This window comes from Pongo pygmaeus, chromosome 3 (assembly GCF_028885625.2).
Source record: "Pongo pygmaeus isolate AG05252 chromosome 3, NHGRI_mPonPyg2-v2.0_pri, whole genome shotgun sequence".
NCBI lineage: Eukaryota > Metazoa > Chordata > Mammalia > Primates > Hominidae > Pongo > Pongo pygmaeus.
The window spans coordinates 194,625,952-194,647,758 of NC_072376.2; the positions used below are offsets into that span (position 1 = coordinate 194,625,952).

General features: G+C 39.0%; 1 long non-coding RNA gene across 1 annotated transcript in view; it reads left to right on the forward strand.

Annotated features, from left to right (window-relative positions):
* Nucleotides 1-21,807, forward strand: part of LOC134739489 (uncharacterized) — a 663,655-nt gene that overhangs the window by 31,615 nt on the left and 610,233 nt on the right. The window lies entirely within an intron of this gene.

Here is a 21,807-nt window from a genome sequence, read left to right on the forward strand (position 1 = left end):
ACCACCACACCTGGCTAATTTTTGTATTTTTAGTAGAGATGGAGTTTCACCATCTTGGCCAGGCTGGTCTTGAACTTCTGACCTTGTGATCTACCCACCTTGGCTTCCCAAAGTGCTGGGATTACAGGCATAAGCCACCGCGCCCAGCCCCTCTGTTATTCTTGCCTAGTAGAAATCCCTTCTGTCTCCTTCAGTGTCAGCTAAACCTAGTTACTTCCTTCTAACAAATAGAATATTACAGAAGTAATAGAATGGTACTTTTGAGACTAGGTTTTAAACATCTGATTTCTGCTTTAGGCTCTTCTCTCTCTCTCTCTCTCTCTCTCTCTGATTACTTGCCCTGGGGGCAGTGAGTTACCATGTCATGAGGCAGTCCTGTAGAGAGGCCCACGTGTCAGAGGTCCAAGACATGTCAAGAGCCATATGAGGGACCATGGAAACATCTCCTCCAAGCAAGTTGAGTTTTCAGCTAAGCCCACAGCCCTGGCCGATTATTGGACTGCAGTTTCATGAGACTCCCTGAGCCAGACACTCAGCTTTGTCATGCCTGAATCCCTGACCCACAGAAACTGAGAGAGTAAACGTTTATTGTTTTAAGCCACTACGTTTTGGGGTATAAAGTCATGTTGTCTTTCTTATCTCAATAATTTTTATGTTTTACCCGTACGACAGACAGTCCAAAATGGGTGTTCCTGAAAGGGCATCTCTCCTGGGCAGCTTTCCTCAGTGTGAGGATATCAGGTCCCAGGCTCCTTCCCTGTGATCATGGTGCCCTCCTTTAAACCCCAGGAGTATTTTCCATTCATCCAGTGAATCGAGAGAGATCAAACAGGTGGAGATTGGTGGGGAGAAGAAGTAGGCCAGGGACAGAATAAACCTGAAAATAATGTGTATCACTTCTTTCCATATTCTATTGGCCAGAACTTAGTAACATGGCACCACTTAATTGGAGGAAAGCTGAGAAATATAACCTAGCTGTGTGCCCAGAAAGAGAAAGGAAATGGTTTGGCAAACAACTTGTCAGTCTCTGCTACATGGGGCGTAGTGTGATTGGGTGATGGTGGAATTGGGTGAAAGAAAGAGAGGAATGAATATCTTCCAGGCAAAGGAGACAGCTCCCTGGGAATTTTGAAGTATTTGGCATTAACAGTGTTGCCAAAGGCCGGGAGTGGTGGCTCATGCCTGTAATCCTAGCACTTTGGGAGGCCGAGGCGGGCGGATCATGAGGTCAGGAGATCGAGACCACGGTGAAACCCCGTCTCTACTAAAAATACAAAAATTAGCCGGGCGTGGTGGTGGGCGCCTGTAATCCCAGCTACTCGGGAGACTGAGGCAGGAGAATGGTGTGAACCCGGGAGGCGGAGCTTGCAGTGAGCCGAGATCATGCCACTGCGCTCCAGCCTGGGTGACAGAGCAAGGCTCCATCTCAAAAAAAAAAAAAAAAAAAGAGAGAGTTGCCAAAAGCCTGAGAGACCACAACTAGAAAACCCAGCCCTTTATTTTCTCTATAAAGTGAGTAAAGATGCAAATTTGAAAAACAACAGGAAGCTAATTATGAAGAAATGAAATAGATATCTTTTAGAAATGTAATGATGCCGAACACTAGCAGATTTTGAAATCTAAAAGTCTTTATGCCATTTTCTCAGGTCTAATTCTAACAAAATATCAGGAATATCTCAAGTGCTAGAATATTCATACAAGAAAGCAAGTCAAACAGGCTTCACAAACTCCTTGATTATATTTAAGTGCAAAACTGTTTCCTCCAACCCAAATGCCCAAGAATGATAGACTGGATAAAGAAAAGGTGGCACATATACACCATGGAATACTATGCAGCCATAAAAAAAGAGTGAGTTCATGTCCTCTGCAGGGACATGGATGAAACTGGAAGCCATCATTCTCAGCAAACTAACACAGGAGCAGAAAACCAAACACTTCATGTTCTCACTCATAAGTCGGAGTTGAACAATGAGAACACACGGACACAAGGAGGGGAGCATCACACACCAGGGCCTGTTGGGGTGGGGGACAAGGGGAGGGAGAGCATTAGGAGAAATACCTAGTGTATGCAGGCCTTAAAACCTAGATGATGGGTTGATGGGTGCAGCAAACCACCATGGCTCATGTATACCTGTGTAACAAACCTGCACGTTCTCCACATGTATCCCAGAACTTAAAGCAAAATAAAATAAAATTAAAAACCTGGTTCCTTAAGATAACACGGCAGCACTCTTCCAAAGGAGAATGTGAGAACCAAAGTGCTCATTTCCAACAACAAAAAGGTTCACAAACAAATAATTTGCCTTTCAACACATTCCTAATATTGTACTTTTTAATAATATTTTGATTGGCCAACCTCTTCGCCTTTTTGGGCTCTGTTTTCAGTTTTCTTTTCTGCTTTCAGCCTAAGGAATTTTAATGTGTCGTCATACAGAAGGTGAATCTCATGTGAAGCCTTATGAGAGAGTAGGGAGATTTGGATGAAATAAAGGGAGGATTTGCATCGCCTATGATACTGCCTGTCTGAAGTCAAGGATCTCCTTGTTTTCTTAGTTCTGCTGGTGGGAAATGAAAGAAACTAAATCCGGAACATTCCTTGCTGACATAATGACAAAATTACTCCCATAAATTTAATAAAGAAATCATTTTATTCCCATGATTCATTCTTATTTGTAAAACCGTAGTGTTTGAATTAAATAGATCACAAAATGGAAGACAAAATATTATACTAGACCATCTATGCCATTAAGAAATATCTTTAAGTAATTAAAGGATAAATTAAACAAATATTTTCAATAGATCTAAAATCTCTTTCATAATAACAATAAGTAGTGATGAGTCCAAGACTTACTATTATTTTGAAAGCTACCCTTTAAATCCAAGGAGTGGAATTTAGGGGTTTAATGGAATCTGTTTTATATCAAATAAGCATTGGAAAAAAAAAACACCAGTAAATCTTTTGAATCTAAAAGATGAACAGATTTTTCTTAATGAATGTGAATTCTGCTGTTTCCATTTTTATTTGGATATTAAAACTCTGGAAGAAAATAATAGTTGTGATGGGTTTTGGCCTACTTTATCATTTTAAAGGACGTTTTTATCATCAGAATAAAAGTCCATAATTTATATCAATGATTGAAATGACATTACTTTTGAAGCAATTTAATTGAAGAAAAAATTTTGAATTATCACTACAACAATTCAACTAGCACATCCCCATGAAGGACAATAGAAAGGCACTTGTCTTGGACCTCTGTCCTGGCATAACCTATTGTTAGTCATGTAATTTGGGATTAGGTATTTGTCATCTCTAGTGGGCCTTTTCTAGCCCATGGGTTGTGTGACTTTGAAAAAGGTCTCCTCCACTGGGCATACTTGAGCAGAAACAGCTTGCCCAACTGCGCAGGGTGATCCTGCCCCAGTCCTGTCTATCTCACGCTACTAACAGGACCAAAGGAAACACAAGCCCTTTGTAAATTACACGGTGTTGTTCAAATATGAAATTCTATCACCTAGATCAGGAGTTGCAAACTGTTTTTGTAAAGGGCAAGATAGTAAGCATTTTAGCCTTTGCTGGCCACACCATCTCTGCTGCAACCACTCGACGCTGTTGTGGTGCAAAGCAGCTGCATACAACATGTAAATGGGTGAGAGTGGCTGTGCTCCAATCAAACTTCATTTATGGACACTAAAATTGGAAATGCGTGTAATTATCATGTGTCACCAAATATTCTTTTTCTCTCTATTTTTTCCAAACATTAAAAAAGTAAAAATTATTCTTATCTCACGGGCCATATAAAATGGACAATGGGCTGGATTGTGGCTCACAGACGATAGCTGGCTGACTCCGATCTAGACCACTTATCTAATTACCTGAGGAATCTCGAATCTTGCTACTCAGAGCCTGGGCCTCAACCCAAATTGATAGAATCCGAATCTGCTCTTTTTTTTAGCAGGTTCCCTGGGCAATTCTAGTCCTTGTTTAAGTTTGAGAAGCCTTGATATGGAACAGAGTTGAGAACCAGTAAGGGCAGAGAAAATAACAGGCTTTCTGAATATGGTAAAGCATATGCCACAAAAGTACATACTAAGGGCTGTGCAATTATTAATAGGAGAGCCGTTTAGCCCTTCACTCAAAGCCAAATTTTATATATATATACATATATGCACGTGCGTGTATGTGTGTACACATATATACATGCTTATATGTGTATGTATATATTATATATATGTGTGTGCATATACATATATGTGTTTGTATAATATGGAAACATGTATATTATATATACATATACACACACACATACATACACACATACATATATACAAGCTGATGATATGACTTATCAGTCCACAGCAAAAGGCAAGTGGGGGACATTGCTGTAAGTGGGGTCCTTCCAACAGTGGCAACAAATAATATCTAAAAGCCTGAAATGGTTTTTTAAAAAAATATAATCAAATTAAAATGCTAGAAGATCAGAACTCTGAACTCGCTTTTTGTCAAATGGGACAGTCATATGTGCACTCAGTCGTCCCCGAAGGCATCATCACATTACAGCAAAGTGCAGTAGCTAATGTTCATCACAATAACCCCAGGGCAGCAAGGAAAGGTTGCATTTTGTTCTGTGCTCTCTGTGTAAGAAGATTCGGGCATGCCCTCACACCTTAAGAGGATTTTCATACAAGTGGTTAAAATGGAAAGAATGGTTGTGCCTAAAGAAGCTTACTTTCAATTATTTAGAAAACATTTTTATTTAGAATTGCATTCTCCACTGATGCTAGAAAACCATGACTTTGTGTTTTTTAATTTTTTCTAATATGTTAAATTTTATTTACCATTTATTCTTGAGGATAGATAACTCAAATATTTGATTGCACACTCCCAGTTCATTTCAGAAGAGGCAAGATCATCTTTGTTTTATTTTTCTTTTCACTTCTAACTAGTGAAGACATGAAAGCTGCTTTTACAGCTGAGAAGGAATCTTAAGTAAATACATTTGTACTTCCTTCTTTTTAATCATTCTCTTCCCCCCTGCAACACAATTGTCATCCGTTGCTTTACTATCCACTCCTCCCTCTCTCTCTCATTTTCAAATTGTTCTTCCTCTTATATGTTAAAAATGTATTATGTTCTCCTGTGACGCTGTTCCCCAGCATGACATCCACATAACATAGAGAATAAATAGATACTAGAAAGGTTTCTAGAGAGCTAAATAAATAGAGCTAAGAAATAAAATAGATGGTGATAACTACTATACCCAAGCTAAGTATTTCTGACCATCGAAGGATTATGATCATTTTATTTCTCTCTTAGAATGGTAGAATCTCAGGCAGCCGAAATCTGAATGAAGACGGATTAGGGAACTACTTGTAATGACGACAATTTCAAAGTTGGTTTCACATCCGTCTTATTTCCTTGTTGGATGGTAAGGTGAGAAGGAACGGAGGGTTGGAGAAGGTAGAATAATATAGAATATGTAGAAAAACACCAGTAGAGAGAACAGGGGACACTGGCTGTGATAGGACAAATTCTGGTTTCTTCCATGAAATTCTAATTGAGAACTCAGGGCATGGCAGCCTACAAAGGATTCTACTTCTCGGAGCTGTGGTCCGGCCTGTCATGATATGATATCCAGTTCCTAGGCAATCCTCCCCTGTATGCTATATTTAAAATTAAATGGCAAATGATCTGCATTAATGAGGGCCCAAAGCACTGTCAGTACACTGGTAGGAAAGTCATACTTATGGTAATTCAGTTTCAATAGATTGGTCCTGTAAAGAGAATGGCTGACAGCAGGTTATCAAAGCAATTTCCAAGTGGGCAACTGGAGATGGGCATTCTGACTGAATAGGGACAAAAGAAATGCTTCAAGGACGTAGTGAACATACTTTGTAATAACGTGAAAAAGTCAGCATTAGCTCAAAAGCCAAGCAGCGTGGAGCAGCCAGCAGAGAGCAAAGGAGGACGGAGGAGTAGAACATGGCACGAGGTAGGAAGCAGCCTGCAATAGGTCCTCCAGTTGACAACCACGATCATAAGTCGTGGATCAAAATGCACGTGCCTCCATTCCAAAATGAGCTTCACACTACAAATTAGCTTTTGCAGGAATACTCACACATAAAAAAGTCCCACACGCAAAAGACAGTAAGTATTTGAAGCTTAGTTTGTACTTTTTTCAAAAGAGGCAAAAACTGATTTTTCTCTCCATTATCTTTTTTTTCAAAATATGCACGATGTGTCTGGAACTATGCATCTAATGCTGGGCACTGGGGAAACTCAGATCTTGCCCTTGTGGCACTTACATTTGAATTCTTGAATAATTCAATAGGCCATCTCTGTTCTGACTGTAAAAATATGTTAGTGTTGTTATTCTGTCTAGGCAAATATTTTTCGTCATTTTCCAGCATTTTCTTTTAGAGAGTTTTAATTACGGATTCCATCCACACATTCCCATTTGTGTTCATTTATGAGTCCACGTTTCCCATTTCCGTGTTTTAAAAAGCCAAGCTCTAACAGAAGTCAGGGGTCTTGTACAGGAAAAACATCAGTCCCCCTCCTTATGCCAAGGAGACTATAACACACCTTAAGTTGTCAATAACTTTCGGGGTTTTCTGTGCAATATGAATGTCGCATTGGTGTCTCTCAAATGAGAATTCATTTTGAGAGGTACCCAAGCTAACTTGTGACAGGCTGTTCAAGGATAAAAAGATTTTGGCTCCAAATCATCCCCTTATAAATTTTACACAAAGGAAAACAGAAGGCTGACCCAGTGTCTCAAGTGCCATCAGAGTATGAAATGAACAAAAGTGCATCTCTCTCTATTTGAAGGGTTACATGTGATCTGAGGACACGCATTGGCGTTTCACACAGACCAAGAAACCTTTTTCGTCCTTTTCATGCACATGAGAACTCGGTGTGTTTGTAAATATTCAGACAGGATTGGTCAGAAGGGATATTTTCCCCATGAAATCTTTCTAGTATAGATTCTATTCCCAATAAAAATGGCTTCTGACACAGTCTGAGAACCTAACAGGGTGTTGGGGGCAGAGGTGGATGCCTGCCCGGAATTTTGCCCTTAAAATAACTCCACTGAGAGTCTCCTCTATTCTGTCCTGTTAAAACTGATGCTGTCCAGAAAACAACTGTTTGGATGATTTTAATGTAGTTTCATCCAATTACTAAGGAAACATTGTCTGCCGCAAGGTTGGTAGCATTCTGGCGCTTGACTCTGAATTTATTTAATCTGTTTCACAGCATATAAAGGCCAATATCTTTCTTTCATTCCTCTTTTTTTGCTTGATTTCTCTTTTTTTCTCATTGGAGGAGCAATTCCTCCTACATACAAAGAAGTTAATTTTGAAAGTGTGCTCCTGAAATGATATGAAATGTAGCTTAATAGAAGAGAGATGGTTGTTCAGTCAAGTTGAAAGAAGCCTGCATTCTTGCATTTGCATAAAGCACTGTGTATAGGGCTATTTGTTAAAGTAAGTTGAATAGATAGTATTTAAATTACATATAAATATGTGTTGTTTTGAACTGTTTATGTCAGTAAAGTAAATCTAATGACACAAACATAATAATACCTTAACTGCTTTTATAACCAGTTTACAATATATATCGTTTGTCGAGCACAGCTAGTGTTATCTGCAATTCAACAGTAATTTTCAATCACAACCTCAAAATAGTTAACGTTAAAAGGAATCAATATGTACTACATTTTATTACATACCCATGGGCAATAGCTCCCTGTTAATGATCACAACTGCCAACTTATATCTATCACAGCAGTTTTTCTCTTCATAAATTAAATGGAGAGAAGTGTGAAATAAACTCTAAGATCATGCTATGATATTTTAGTATCTGTCTCTCTCACTCACTCCCCTTTTTACAATTTTTTTTTTACTTTGGTTATGCATTCCATTATTTAGAATTGCTACCACCATGTGCTTGAGTTTCGCTATCGATATCACTAGCAGAAGGAATACTAAGAAGGCTGGTCCTACTGCTTTTTACTTTATCCTTGTCATGTCACTGAGTAAAAAAAAGAAAAACCCCTAGCTTTTTAAAATCGATTCCTAGAATGTTACCTGAAAAGATCAGCCTTATGCCAAACGTGTGTCAGTGTAGAAAGAAATGTAGTTTGATTTGCTTTTTAAAGTGTTTAAAATGACACATTCTTGGATCGTTGGTATGTGTCGTCTGTGAGAGGTGACATAACAGCCGCCGAGTGAAGGCCAGTGTGGATTCTGTCTTGAACATGCCTCATCCAGTGGTGCTTTCAACCAATATGCATTAAATGTCACCACATCACTTCTGTGCCAGACACTGTGCTAGTTGTTGAGATTACAAAAAAAGGAAGAAGAGGAAAGAAGACTAAGATAAAGGCTGGTGATTGAGACGCAGAATTTGAAGTGAGGCCATCCTGGATTGGAATCTATACTCCCTTACAAGTTGTAGGAATGTTGACAAGTTACTTAACCTTATTACAAGCCTTAGTTTCCTTAAGGGGAAAATGGAACAAGTTTAGTACCCATGATGTTGCATAGAGAATTAAATGAGTTGACTGTAATGAGTCTTTTGAATATTGTTAATGACATTGAGTCATAGGTTCTGTTCTCACAATGCTCGCAGTCTAGTGACAGTGAAGGGTACTGAGCAAGCAAATGTAATTGTGCTACAGTGTCACTGCTCTAGTGAAAGCTTGTTCCAGGTGCCATGGGAACATAGATGAGTGCTTCAGGAACTAGCCTGGTTGGTTTAGAGATGCTTGGAAGGCGCAGGCCAAAGGATCCCCTTTGTGAATTGCCTGGTTGCTTTAAGAATTCTATTCTGACCTTGGCAATTATAGGATCTTATAGATCTAGACATGGAAACGGTGTTTTGATTGTCATCAGGATGGCACATTTCACCACCATTCAATTCAGGCCCTCCTATGTTCAGAGCACCATGCTAGAGACTAGAGAATTAGAAGATGAATGAAATTAAACACTGTTCTCAAGATGCCCATCATCTGTCACTGGCTGCATATCATATCAGAGTGTATTCAGCACCTTTCTGAACTCAAAGTAGGTTCATTGCAATTGTGTTACTTCTTGTGACTTCTGCTTTAGAAATAGTAACTTTCCTGGGAGTGGATTCATATGGGAAACTACTTCAAGTCCCTACTGCCAAATCCACACTCTGATGCTTCCCCACCTACCCTTTCTTTCCTCCCTCCTATTATAGAGGAGGTAGTTTTGCTCCTAAAGTCAGTCATTCCCCTGTTCTTTGACTGCACACCCAACTAGCTCAAGAACTTTGCACTGTCAGTCATCTATTCTGCATCATCAGCTTTTCCCTTCCTAGTTGCTTCTTTCCATCGGCCTTAAAATGTGACCCTCCTGTCTATTAGAAGGTTTTCACTCAACTCCATGTCTCCCTCCAAATGCAGCCCTATTTCTCACTGCCTTTCTACCATCTTCCTCCCAAAAAGCTGAGAGCATTCCTCATCCTTCCCGTGCACTCTGTCCTTACTCTACCCCAACCAGTCTCTGCTCCTACCGTTCCATGAAATGTTCTAGTTAACTAAGGTAAGGAATGGCTTCATGTTGCTGATTTGCTCATTTGTTGTTGTCTTATTTGATCTCTTAGAAATATCTCACCCTTGACCCACTCCCTCCTTGATCCATTAATTTCCATGTGATCTCATTTTCCTTTCTCCCACGCTGGAGCCTGGACCTAAGTCTCCTTATCTAACCTGGCTTTACTCCACTGTTAAACCCAGGACTTCCTTAACCCTTGCCCTAGTCGTCTTTTTCGCTCACTCTTGACACTCCACTTGGATTATTTCTTTGATTCCCATGGCTTTCCAAATGTACATCTACAACTTGCTAGATACCACGTTGGTGTTCCAGTCATAAAGAGAATATGTGGAACCACTATCTCCCATCAGGAGAGTAAACAGCCTTATTGGCAATCCATTCAGGTATCTAAGACCAAACTAATGGATCTTGTCACAAACCTGTTCCTTCCCCAACACTTCCAGTATTGACAAATAGCACAGTCAGCAGCTAAATTGCAAAACCACAGAAGAATTCCCTCTCCTATCTCACTAATCACTCACCAAACCCCATTAATTCTATCTCCTATGTGTGTTTCAGACGAGTTGTCTCTATCCTGCTTTTCACAAACTCTGACTTGAATCACTGAATATTTTAATCCATTATTGCCCGTACTCCAATTCTTTTGCCACATTGCAGCCCAAAATGATTTTTTCAGAAGTCAACTCTCAGCATAGCTATACCTCCCCCAGAAAACTTCAGTGACTTAGGACACCTGATTCCCAAGTATTTAATGCACCCTAGAGGTACTGTGATTCAATAATCTGTCATTCTATCTGAAATACTTTTGAGAACAAATGGAGCAATTTTATCAATGACACTGGGACAAGTATAAACTGGGATTGTGCTGGGAATCTGAGAAACAGGGTCTGATTGTATCCTTAACTTCCAGCACAGGGTCTCATGGTCTGGTTCATAGAATAGAGGACCCTCCATAAATGTTTACTGAATACATGACTGAGTGGAAGGGTGCGTCGTTATATGACATCTTGCTGAAGAGAAAGGGACTCAGCTCAAATAGCTGGTTGGCCCAGGTGACTGTCTGTTGTGGTTCTTTGTCCCCAAAGATACTAGAAATTGGCATTTCAAAGTGTTCTAGGTCTGTTCTTTCCACAATATAAGCAGATGAATCTATTTTCAAATGAAATATTAAGGATAATGCCAACATACACAACAGCTAAAAGTGAAAGCTGCTCTAAGTGAGGTTGGGGATTGCCTGACCCTGCCATGTCAGCCTCCCTCTGACCTTCCCTGCCTAAATCTACCTGGGAGAAGTCTTTGGGACACGAGAAATATCAATTTATTATTCTAGACCAATGATACATTTTCTCAGGCAAACTTAAAATATCTGAAAGTTAAATCAGAGATTCTCTAAATGTGCCATTTGCCAGTGAGTTCATGATCTCCCCTTTGGTGACATCCAGACACCATAACTGCTTTGCCATTACTACTACTCTACCATCATCTACTTGTTTAAACTCTTCGTATGCCAATTTGATAGGCCCTCCCTCTAACCCCAATGCAATTCAACCCATTAGATCTCCCACCCACTCATTCAATTATGAACGTATATTGAGTATCCAGTATTCTAGGATCTGGGTTCTCAAATCTTATTTCTTACCATTTTTCATGCTGTGCTCAATGTAAGCCAAGTCAATTTTTGTTCTACCTTTATTAATAGCTAGCTTCCATTTACTGAACTACAATTCCTGATGAGACTCTAAAGGCTTTATATGCATCACTGAATCCTTACAACAACCTTATGAGTTAGGTATGACCTCACCTGTAAAACGGATTTTCATGTTATAGAGGAGGAAACTGAAACTTGGAAAGGTTAACTAATTGGCTTAAATTTAAATAGCTAATTAAGAGAAAACCTGGGTCATAAAGAATAATGTCCCGCAGGAGTACACCTTTCATATTGTCTCAGTCTCTTCAGGTCACTCTAACAAAATACCATAAATTGAGTAGCTTAGAAGCAATAGGAATTTATTTTTCACAGTTCTGGAAGGTGGAAAGTCCAAAAGCAAGGTGCTGGCAGATTTGGTGTCTTCCTGCTATGTCCTCACATGGTGGAAGGGACAAATGGGCTCTCTAAGACACTAACGCCATTCATGAGGGCTTCACCCACATGACCTAATCATCCCCCGAAGCCATGCCTGCTAATGCCATCACCTTGGTGATTAGGGTTTCAACCTATCAATGTTGAAGAGACAGAAACATTCAATTCATTGTACATATCATCTGTCTTCTATATGTGACCTTCTACTTTTTTGGTTGTGGCTTTCAAGATTTTACTCTAAAATTTACTTCCTCCAGTAAGTCTTCCATAGAATCTAACCTGATGTTGAGTGTTCCTTTCCTTATGACATGGCCTACAGCCTGTTGGAAATGTTAGTATTTTACTTTGTGATGATTGTCACTTCTTCTCATATTTCTTCTCATATAACATTTCCATCTAAAATAATAAAGCATTTGTCTCCAAGGGTCTTTTTCTATTTATGTGAATGTACATGTATGTGTTTTCTCTGTAGCACCCACTTTTAGTGATTACATACACATTACACACTCAGATACCATTGCCTGATGTCATAATACAACACTTATCAACACGTTTTAAAATGTGGTTAAAAGTTTAGATCCTAGGCTGGGCACGGTGGCTCATGCCTGTAATCCCAGCACTTTGGGAGGCTAAGGCGGGTGGATCATGAGGTCAGGAGATCGAGACCATCCTGGCTAACACGGTGAAACCCTGTCTCTACTAAAAATACAAAAAATTAGCTGGGGGTGGTGGCGGGTGCCTATAGTCCCAGCTACTCGGGAGGCTGAGGCAGGAGAACGGCATGAACCTGGGAGGCGGAGCTTACAGTGAGCCAAGATCACTCCAGGGAACTCCAGCCTGGGCGACAGAGAGAGACTCCATCTCAAAAAAAAAAAAAAAAAAAAAGTAAAAATGTTTAGACCCTGGAGGTGATTGTCCAACCTTTACTAGCTACTTAACCTTTCTGTGCCTCAGTTTCCTCATGTGTAGAATGGGGCAATAATAGTGTTTACCTCATAGATTTATTGAGAAGAGTATATAATTATATGTTGTAGTTATATATATGTATATATATAAATTGGAATAACACCTGGCAGATATTAAGTGCTATGTAAGCAAAAGCTATTGGTGTTGCGCTTGTCATGGCAGGAGGAACAAGTCCTTTATTCTTATTACTTAACAAAGATCAGTGGTGACTCTGGCTTTCCTAGGTCTCAAAGACCTCAAAACTTCCAGCTTCCTTCACCCTCCCATCTGCCCAGCTTACAGCTGCCTGCCCTTCCTCTGTGGTCTCTATGCACCGTGTTGCTTATCTTCTGTTGCTCTGATTTCCCTTCTGTTGCTTATCTTCTGTTGCTCTGATTTCCCTTAGCTTTTCTTTCCAGCTATCACTACATGTCTCTCTTCCTCCCTGTGCCCCCACTCTTTCAGACAGTTTGAAAGGCCCATCACTGACTAAGGTAATAGTAAAGCTCTCAATTATTCCGTCAAATCCACTTATCAGACAGAAGGAACCAATATTTTTAGTGATGGAGTAGATGGCAAAGTGCGAAACTTAACAAGGAGCAAAGGTAGTTTGTGGTTTTCTATCTCGGAGCCGATGACTGCAGCTCAAAGGAGACTTGGAAAGAATATTAAAAAGTCACATTCATACCTGAGTGACAATTCCACGGAGTACACTCAATTATCTCTGATTTTGGAGAGAAGTAAGGATGATCCCAAAACAAGTTGATACATTCTCACAATAGCCCTCAAATGGAGAATTCTAATTCCAATAAAGTACTTGTACATTTACCTTCATTTCTCTCTCTCAATCAATATTCTTTCAGTTTCTTCTGTTATTTGGTGGAAAAGGCTTCAATTAGCTGATTATCTGTCTTTAGCACATTTCTTTTACTTCTTATGGTGTTTGATTGCCTGCAAACAAAGAAAGCTAATAATCTATTTCTATCAAGGAAGGTGTTTTGTCTGCAGGAGTCAGAGAGCATCTGAAATGAGCTGGGATGGAGCTCAGCCCGAGGAGAGGATTTGAAGGAAGTCCTGCTGGGATATAAGAGCACCCAGGGAATAGTTACAGCTCTGCGTTTAAAATCCACCAATCCTGTGTTCTGATTGGAAATATGTGTTAGTTCTGAGATTTTCAAATGGGTGTGTGTTTGCACTATTGGTGGATGCTTTAAATAAAGGAACCAGAGGCCTTGTGAACTGGCTATAGGAAAGTCAGCTTCCACACACGGCCCTGGATCCTTCTATTCTGCTTGCCAAACCATCCTAAGTAGTAAAATCCGATCTTAAAACCACTTAAAACCCCAGATTAAACGGATCTGTCTTTCTCTCTTAACCTTATTGCCTAACTGACTCATGCCCAGCTAAGGGTTTAGGGAAGGTGGTTTATGTGGCTGAAGCCCAAGTCATGTTTATAGTCTTACCAAACAGCAAAATACACAAAGAGCCAGTTAGCTCTTCCCAGGAACAAAAAAACTCATCAAATGAGAGAAATTGTAGTCAACATTTCTACATTAGTACTATAGCTCACTCACATTTTTAGGGTGCTTACCATGTGCTAACACAGTTTAAAGGGCCTTTCTTGAAGAATTCTTGCCACCTTCACAGCAACCCTATGACGTGGAGAATATTATTATCTTCACTAATATGGATGAAAACATTCAGACCAAAAAAGTTGATCAGCGTGCCTGAGGTTAGAAGCACGTTACAGGCAGAAGCAAAATGAGACCAAAAATGAGTTGATGCACTTCCTTTCAGTGACTTCAATAATTCTTTTGGTTGGTTTGTTTTTTTGAGACAGGGCCTGGCTCTGTCGCCCAGGCTGGAGTGCAGTGGTGTGATCATGGCTCACTGCAGCCTCGACCTCCCAGGCTCAGGTGATCCCCCCACTTCAGCCTCCAGAGCAGCTAGGACTATGGGCATGCACCTCAACACCCAGCTAATTTTTGTATTTTTTGTAGAGAAAGGGTTTTGCCATGTTGCCCAGGCGGGTCTCAAACTCTTGAGCTCAAGTTATCCACCTGCCTTGGCCTCATAATGTGCTGAGATTACAGGCATGAGCTACCATGCTCGTCTGACTTGAATAATTCTATAGATTTCCATAGCAAAAAAAAAAAAAATTGTTTTACTCATAAGAGTAGAATATGTAAAGTATAAAAGTATAATAAGTAAAGTATAAAAGAATGATAATAATGAGGAAAATGCAATGAACCTATGAGGTAATAATAAAAATATTTCTTTAAGAACATTGAGAATTGACTATAGATGAAATATGTGTTTGGATCCCACTCTGTTTTTCATGATTCTAGCCATTTCCAATCTTTTATAATTCTCTTTGATAAACATTTATAAATACTAATAGAAACATATATGCCAGTAGTTCCCTAAGTTAGATACCCCACAATTCTCAAAGAATTAAAAACTCATGAAAAATGTATTTTTAGTAAGTCATTATTCGAAAGAGATACTTGACACACATGTTTACAGCAGCACAATTCACACTTGCAAAATGGTGGAACCAACCCAAATGCTCATCAATCAATGAGCGGATTAAAAAACTGTGGTATGTATATGATGGAATACTACTCAGCCATAAAAAGGAATGGATTAACAGCATTTGCAATGACGTGGATGATAAGCTATGAGGACTCAAAGGCCCAAGAATGATACAAGGGATTTGGGGGACTTCAGGGAAAGAGTAGGAGGGGGGTGAGGGATAAAAGACAACAAATATGGTGCAGTGTATACTGCTTGGGTGATGTGTGCACCGGTATCTCACAGATCTCCACTAAATAACTTACTCATGTAACCAAATACCGCCTGTACCCCAATAACTTATGGGAAAAATAAAATAATAACAAAAATAAAATAATAAAAATGTCATTTTAACTCTCATTCTTTGTAAAGGAACTGGTCACTTTCATCCGTGCCTCTGAACCATTACTCACCTTTCCCCACCCTTCTCCACTCTGCTCTGTGTCTTAGGTGGCTGCAGGGCCTGAATGTATAGTAATTGATGGGTATCATTTTCCTTAGGCTTTCATTGGGTTTAGCTAATGAGAGGCACTGACAGATGAAGGATGGGAAGGGAATAAAGCCAGGGTATCTGGTTCCCTCCTGACAGGTCACCCAAGTCACTTCATGGTGGCTGGTTGAGGACACCACAGTTCCTTGTAGGTGGCCCTCTCAAAACAGCTCTTTTGGGGTTCAGAAACTGTTCCCCCTCTTTACCTCTTCAGGCCTCAGGGTTCAATAATGCTCCCTACTGCTACTAGTCCCAGAGTACCTCAATGAAGCTCCCACCCACACCTTTGAAAGTTGTGCCTTTACTCTCCTCCATTACTCAATATAAGCGTGCATCTATTTCCCACCTAGATCCTGATTGAAACAGAGACCTTTACAATTTACTATGATTTCATCCATTTAATATTAATCTTTGCTGTGTAAGACCAGTTTTTCTACATTATTTTAACAGAAGAAACTCTACCAAGTTACTGCTCATAAGCATATGGTATAATTTCTGTAACTCAGGTGGAATTTGTAACCCTTTATTTAACAGCAATTCTAAGTTGCGAGTAATTTCCATTTTAATCATGGAGAAAAAATCTAGATTAATTGCGCGTGACAGAATTAGGCAATGTCATTACTATCTCTGTATATTATCAGAGCCATTGAGGTCAAGAGGCTTCCCAATGGTGAATAAATTGCTTGACTGCCTGGTGTTGGTTGACCTAATAATTTTTAAAGTAGTTATTGAATCCTTAAATTATTCAGGTGCCATGGAGAACACAGATGAGATGAAGATAGATCTGTTTGCTGTGATAATATATTAACAATCTAAAACCATCTTTCGGAAGTTTTGGTTCTTTTATGAATGGGTTGGGTAGAAACTCACTAGAGTTAAAATCAGTACTCGTATTTATTTTCTCCAAGTGTATCATTCTCCTAAAATCCAAGTCTTAGGGTACCTGCTCGGAGTTGAGACCAAAAGGCCTTATATTTTATAAAATGTTTCTCTATATTGAAAAAAAATGCATAATTGGCTTTATGTTGTGCAATAGACATAGTCTTAATAAAAGTTTTGGGAACAAAGCAAGAATTACAGATTGATTCCTTTCAAACTCTTTTATCTTGAACCACAAATATGATTAATACATCCAGCTGTTTAGGTAAGGTTCTTTGGAGATGTACATAAGACAATTGTAAGAACAATACAAATTTCAAATATAGATTTAACAATATACTTATTACCACACAAAAGTTATTTACCTATTCAAGAGACATAACTTGGCTATTGATAAAGTTAGCCCTTTATGCATAATAAATCACCCCAAAACTTAATAGGATTAACGTTCATTTGACCTGTAAGTCTCTTTTCAGGAATTTGGGCAGGGCTCAGCTAGTTCTGGTTACATTTGAATTGATTCAAGCATCTTCACTAGGCAGTCAGGCCAGTTGAGAGCTGACTAGTCTAGGATCACGTCTACTAGGAGAACTCTTCTTGGTTCCATATGGTCTCTCTTCCTCCAGCAGGTTGGCTGGGCTTGTTCATACGGCAGCTGGGTAGAACTCCAAGAAAGCCAGTAGGAGCATGAAATAAAGGCACAACATCATCACTTCCTCCACTTTCTATGGGTATGGGCCAAAGAAAGTCAATAGGCCACTCAGATTCAAGGGGAAGGAAAATAGAATCTGTTTGTTAATGGCAGGAGCTTCTGAATTCCAGAGCAAAAGGCATGGAAACAAGGAAAAGTGAAGGATTATAGCCATTTTGCAATCTACCAAAATTAGATGATAAGGAATAATGTGGAATGGGAATGATGAACCAAATACTACATTGGGCTTTTTTTGTGAGCAGAGGAGGTAGGTAAGGAGGGGACATTCTTTTGCATGTATCAACATGCACAATAGCACACCCACATATAGAGATGCTTCCATTAAATATTTCTCAGACACAGCAGGCCTTGTATCTCTCTACCACCAATTGACTCTGGTCTTGCTTCCCTTTTCTTTTGTACAATCTACAGTTTTTCATTTTTCTTTCTTGGCTTTTGTTTTCTTGCCCCCTCTACTGACTCTCTGACTGCCAGCTGTGCTCTAATCCTCCCCTGAGTGAGTTTTATGCTTCTCTTGTCTCTCTTATCCGGCTTACTGTGTATTCCAAAGTCTGGCAGGAACCACGTCAATAGAGAAAACACTCAGTCATTTGGCAACGTGAAGAAGCAATTAGATGCCAGCTTCTAAAGGGCTAGAGGACATTTAAACTCCAAGTGCTAGAAATCTTACTGAAATTGCAGACAGAACAGAGGGAGAAGTACTTGAAGAGTTATTAGCTAGCCAGAGCTTGGCCCCGTCACATTTTTGCCATTGCCTATTGGAAGAAGGCTTCCATGTTCTGGCTTGATCCACTGTGAGTAGAAGGGACATCGACGAGCATGCTCACAAATAATGAAAGCTTGTCTCAGTCCTTTAAGAATAAGAGCTGGAGAAAGGGATTCCCAGAGCATAACAGAACACTTTGGATGCACATGACAATGTAGAAGATAATTCCAAATTCTATAGCTAATCCACAGCACAGTTAATCTCCGAATAGTTACAGAGATGTGTATTCTAATTGGAAGCACAAAAGTGGCCATTTATTTCATTTTGTACAATGCTTGTTATTGCATTCCAACTCATAGTAGCTATTACTCAAACCTCTATTTTCTATTGTTAGTCTTTTAATGCAGACCTTGCCCCTTACCCAAGCCAGAGTTGTTACTCCACAGAGGGTTTTCCAGACGTCATTAACCACAGGAAGAGACCATAACACAGCAGAAACTTGGGATTGAATAACAACCTTGAAATTTAAACTGACATCGTGTATTATTGTTTGCATTATATCCTAAACAGTTATTAGGAACAATTAGCAATTAAAGACTCTTAGGTGCAGTTATATGGTTTTCTACAATATATCTTGAATAGCAGGATGAGTGCTTTGGCTGCAAGCCAATCATCAGAAGCCCACAGAAAACTCTAATCTAAAATGCGTGCTCCTTTATGGCCATTGAGCAAAGTATGTTAATCAAGCAAAGCCATACACGAGATGGGGAGACTTCAGGTGTAAACTTTCACTATGAAGCCTATTCCCATTTTATCCAAACTCTATGGAGCCCCAAAGAAATAGGATTTATACACATATCTTCACTGAACTTTTATGGAAAAGAGACACATAATAAGCACAGAAACAGATATCCAGAAATATTTTTAAAGGAATATGTCCTGATTTCAGGACAAAATTAGTGTAATAGCATCTATCTTCTAGTCCTTTGGTAGTTGACCGTGACGCTGGTGTTCATTATAATGATCCTGAGGCCCTAAATATTCTTTCTGAAGCATCAAAGTGATATTACATCAGAGTCAAGCTAATTTGAATGTTAAGTGTAGTCTACACATATTTAATTCCTTGAAAATCAAGTAGTATATACTGATTTTTAGTTTTCTCACAATATTCATCTTGCCAGGGGACCGTATTCTCAATTATATTGAATAAATTGGATTTTGTGCTTTATTATGTATTGTGTTTATTTTATTAATATCAAAGTGCTGGCTTCAGTTCACCCACTATTAATAGTTACATGGAGTTTTTTTTTCTGTTTCCAAATCAGACACTGATTATAGATAGAGGAAGCTGAACTCAATCTCTGTTCAGCACAGTTTTAAAGAACATGGAATAGACTGAAGGCAAGCAGGTGTCCAGCTTCTATCAAGCGCTCGGTGTGGAAACAGAAACATCAGGAGAGTAAAAAAATTCATTCAAATGGCTGTTGGTTTTTTAAAAAAAAAAAGAATAAAAGAGAGTAGGAAAATGATCTCAATTGCTCACTGACTTTGCTTACTTAAATCTTTGGAGTAAATTGTAAATAAACAGCTGATCCAAATTGACTAGTGTGGCTTACATCCTTCTCAATTCCAAATGTGCCGATAAAAGTGTTAGTGTGAAAGAACTGAGAAGGGTGGGGCTCCTATTATATTTTTGGAAATAACTTGAGCCGCTCAAACTTTACGTAAACTCAAGTTATATTAAAGAGAGAAAAGCATGACAACGTAAATTGGAAACATTACAATCCAATTTCTTACTTTTGTAAGTACGAAGAAACAATATGGACAATAACATTTCAAAGTTTAAAAATAAAGTATATGATTATCTGTGAAGCAAGATAATCAGAGCACTTATGAATTAACCTCTGGTAATTTCTCAATAAGGTATATGATCATCATGAAGCAAGACAATCAAAGCACTTATGAATTAACCTCTGCTGATTTCTCAAAGATTTTATTTGTTTCCCTAATAATTAGTTATTGTAAGTAAATGAAATTATACATAAAGAGAAAATAAATTATGTGAGCAAGCAGACATACTAAAACTTAATATAAATACATAAATATGCACAATTAGAAATACTATTTGCATAACCCTATTTATTTTTTAATATAAAAATAGAAATGCAGATATGCAATTGTAAAATACAGTATGGAAAATAGTTAACCAGGATCCAGATATTATGTGCAAACTGTAATTTTACATTTACAATGGAAAGTAACATTAAAGGAAGCTTTGCATTCTTTTAAAATATGAGCTTAATAAAATAATCTGTGATTTTGGCTTATCAATAAGGGCTTTTTTATCTGGGGGTAGAGTAGTCTCAGGAGCATGGTGCCTGCCTTCCTGAGATGGGCTTATCTTGAACACGGGCTGACTTTCCCTTGTGTGTGAGCTCAGTCATTTCCCCCAGGTACTGAAGGTTTTCTAAGATGTCTGTTCTTCTCATTGATTGAGTGAAGAACAATCTCCCTCAGTGAGTGAGACACAAAAGGTCTTTTGCACACAGTCAGAACGTGAGTGCTTCAGTGAGGAAGTGTTTCTCATGCCTCTGGGTCTTTACTCTTGTCGCTGCTGATATACACTTCCAGGAGATGGAGCTATGGCTCAGTTTGAATTCTCACATCTTTTGTGGTCTGCTCAAGGGAAAAAAAAAAAAAAAAAATTAAGATCTCAGAATCTTTTTTGAGCAGTTTAAAAAGTAACCATTGCTGTATGGCATTGGGAGGTGGGAAATGGGTCGAACTCTTTTGTATTTAATCTATAGGTTTGCATAGATTAAATACAAAAGAGTTCCTTAATTTAAAGCATTTTAATATGCTACGTTGGTGAAAAAGCTTGAAGCTCAGGCTTCTCTTGGATAGAACTCAGGATTTATGACCTCTCTTCAAGACAGAGAAAAAGGCTATTTTTTAGAAAAAGAGAAAACATTAAAAGAAATCAGAGTTGTTGTTGGTTGTTTTTAAAGGAAGCCAGCTGATTCCAAAATCTGATGAAAGGATAATCCTGTCATTATAATTATGAAAATAGTGCTGTTTTACATTTTCCATTTGTCTACCCTAAAATATGTTTATCTAAATGTTTCCCCTTCCACCTGACCTGGTTTAGCCTTTATTAAAAGTCAGAGTATTGTTGCGCCTCTCATGAGTTTCAAGTAGGCTTCCATCTCATTATGCACTTTGCATATAAGAAACCTCCAATTTATGGCTGATTTCTCAAAATACAGTAATTGAGTTTGTTGCCAGCCATGCAGGGTAATCATCCAATCGTGAAAACCTGCTCTGTATGGAGGAAAGTGTTCTGGACCAGTGGATTAAGGATGACAGGTGTTCTTCCTGGTAGCCAGCTGTTTCAGGAGCAATATCATAGCAGGAGTTTCAGAAATAAATAACAGCCATGACAATAATCATTGTATTTGAATAGTGTTTATGATTATAGAATGTTCCATGAGCTTCACCTTCCTTGAGCCCCTGATGACCATCCATGTGTGTGAGATTGGTGCTATGATGTGCTAAATTTACGGACCAGGCTCACGGAGGAGATGGAGTGATGGAGGTCACACAGCTAGTAAGTGGAAAAGTTTGGCTTTTTGTCCACACCATCAGATGCCTCACTTCATGCACTAGTGGCATGTTTTGTTTGGATGTGTTTGTGAGTGTGCATGTGAGTGTGTGTGCAATGATGTAAAATAGTCTTGCTTCTGATGGGCATTTGTGCATATCCTCGTGTCTGGCAGGACTATCCAGGGATGTACAGCATAATCAGACTTCTCACCCAAACTAGGGGGAGCCCTTATCTG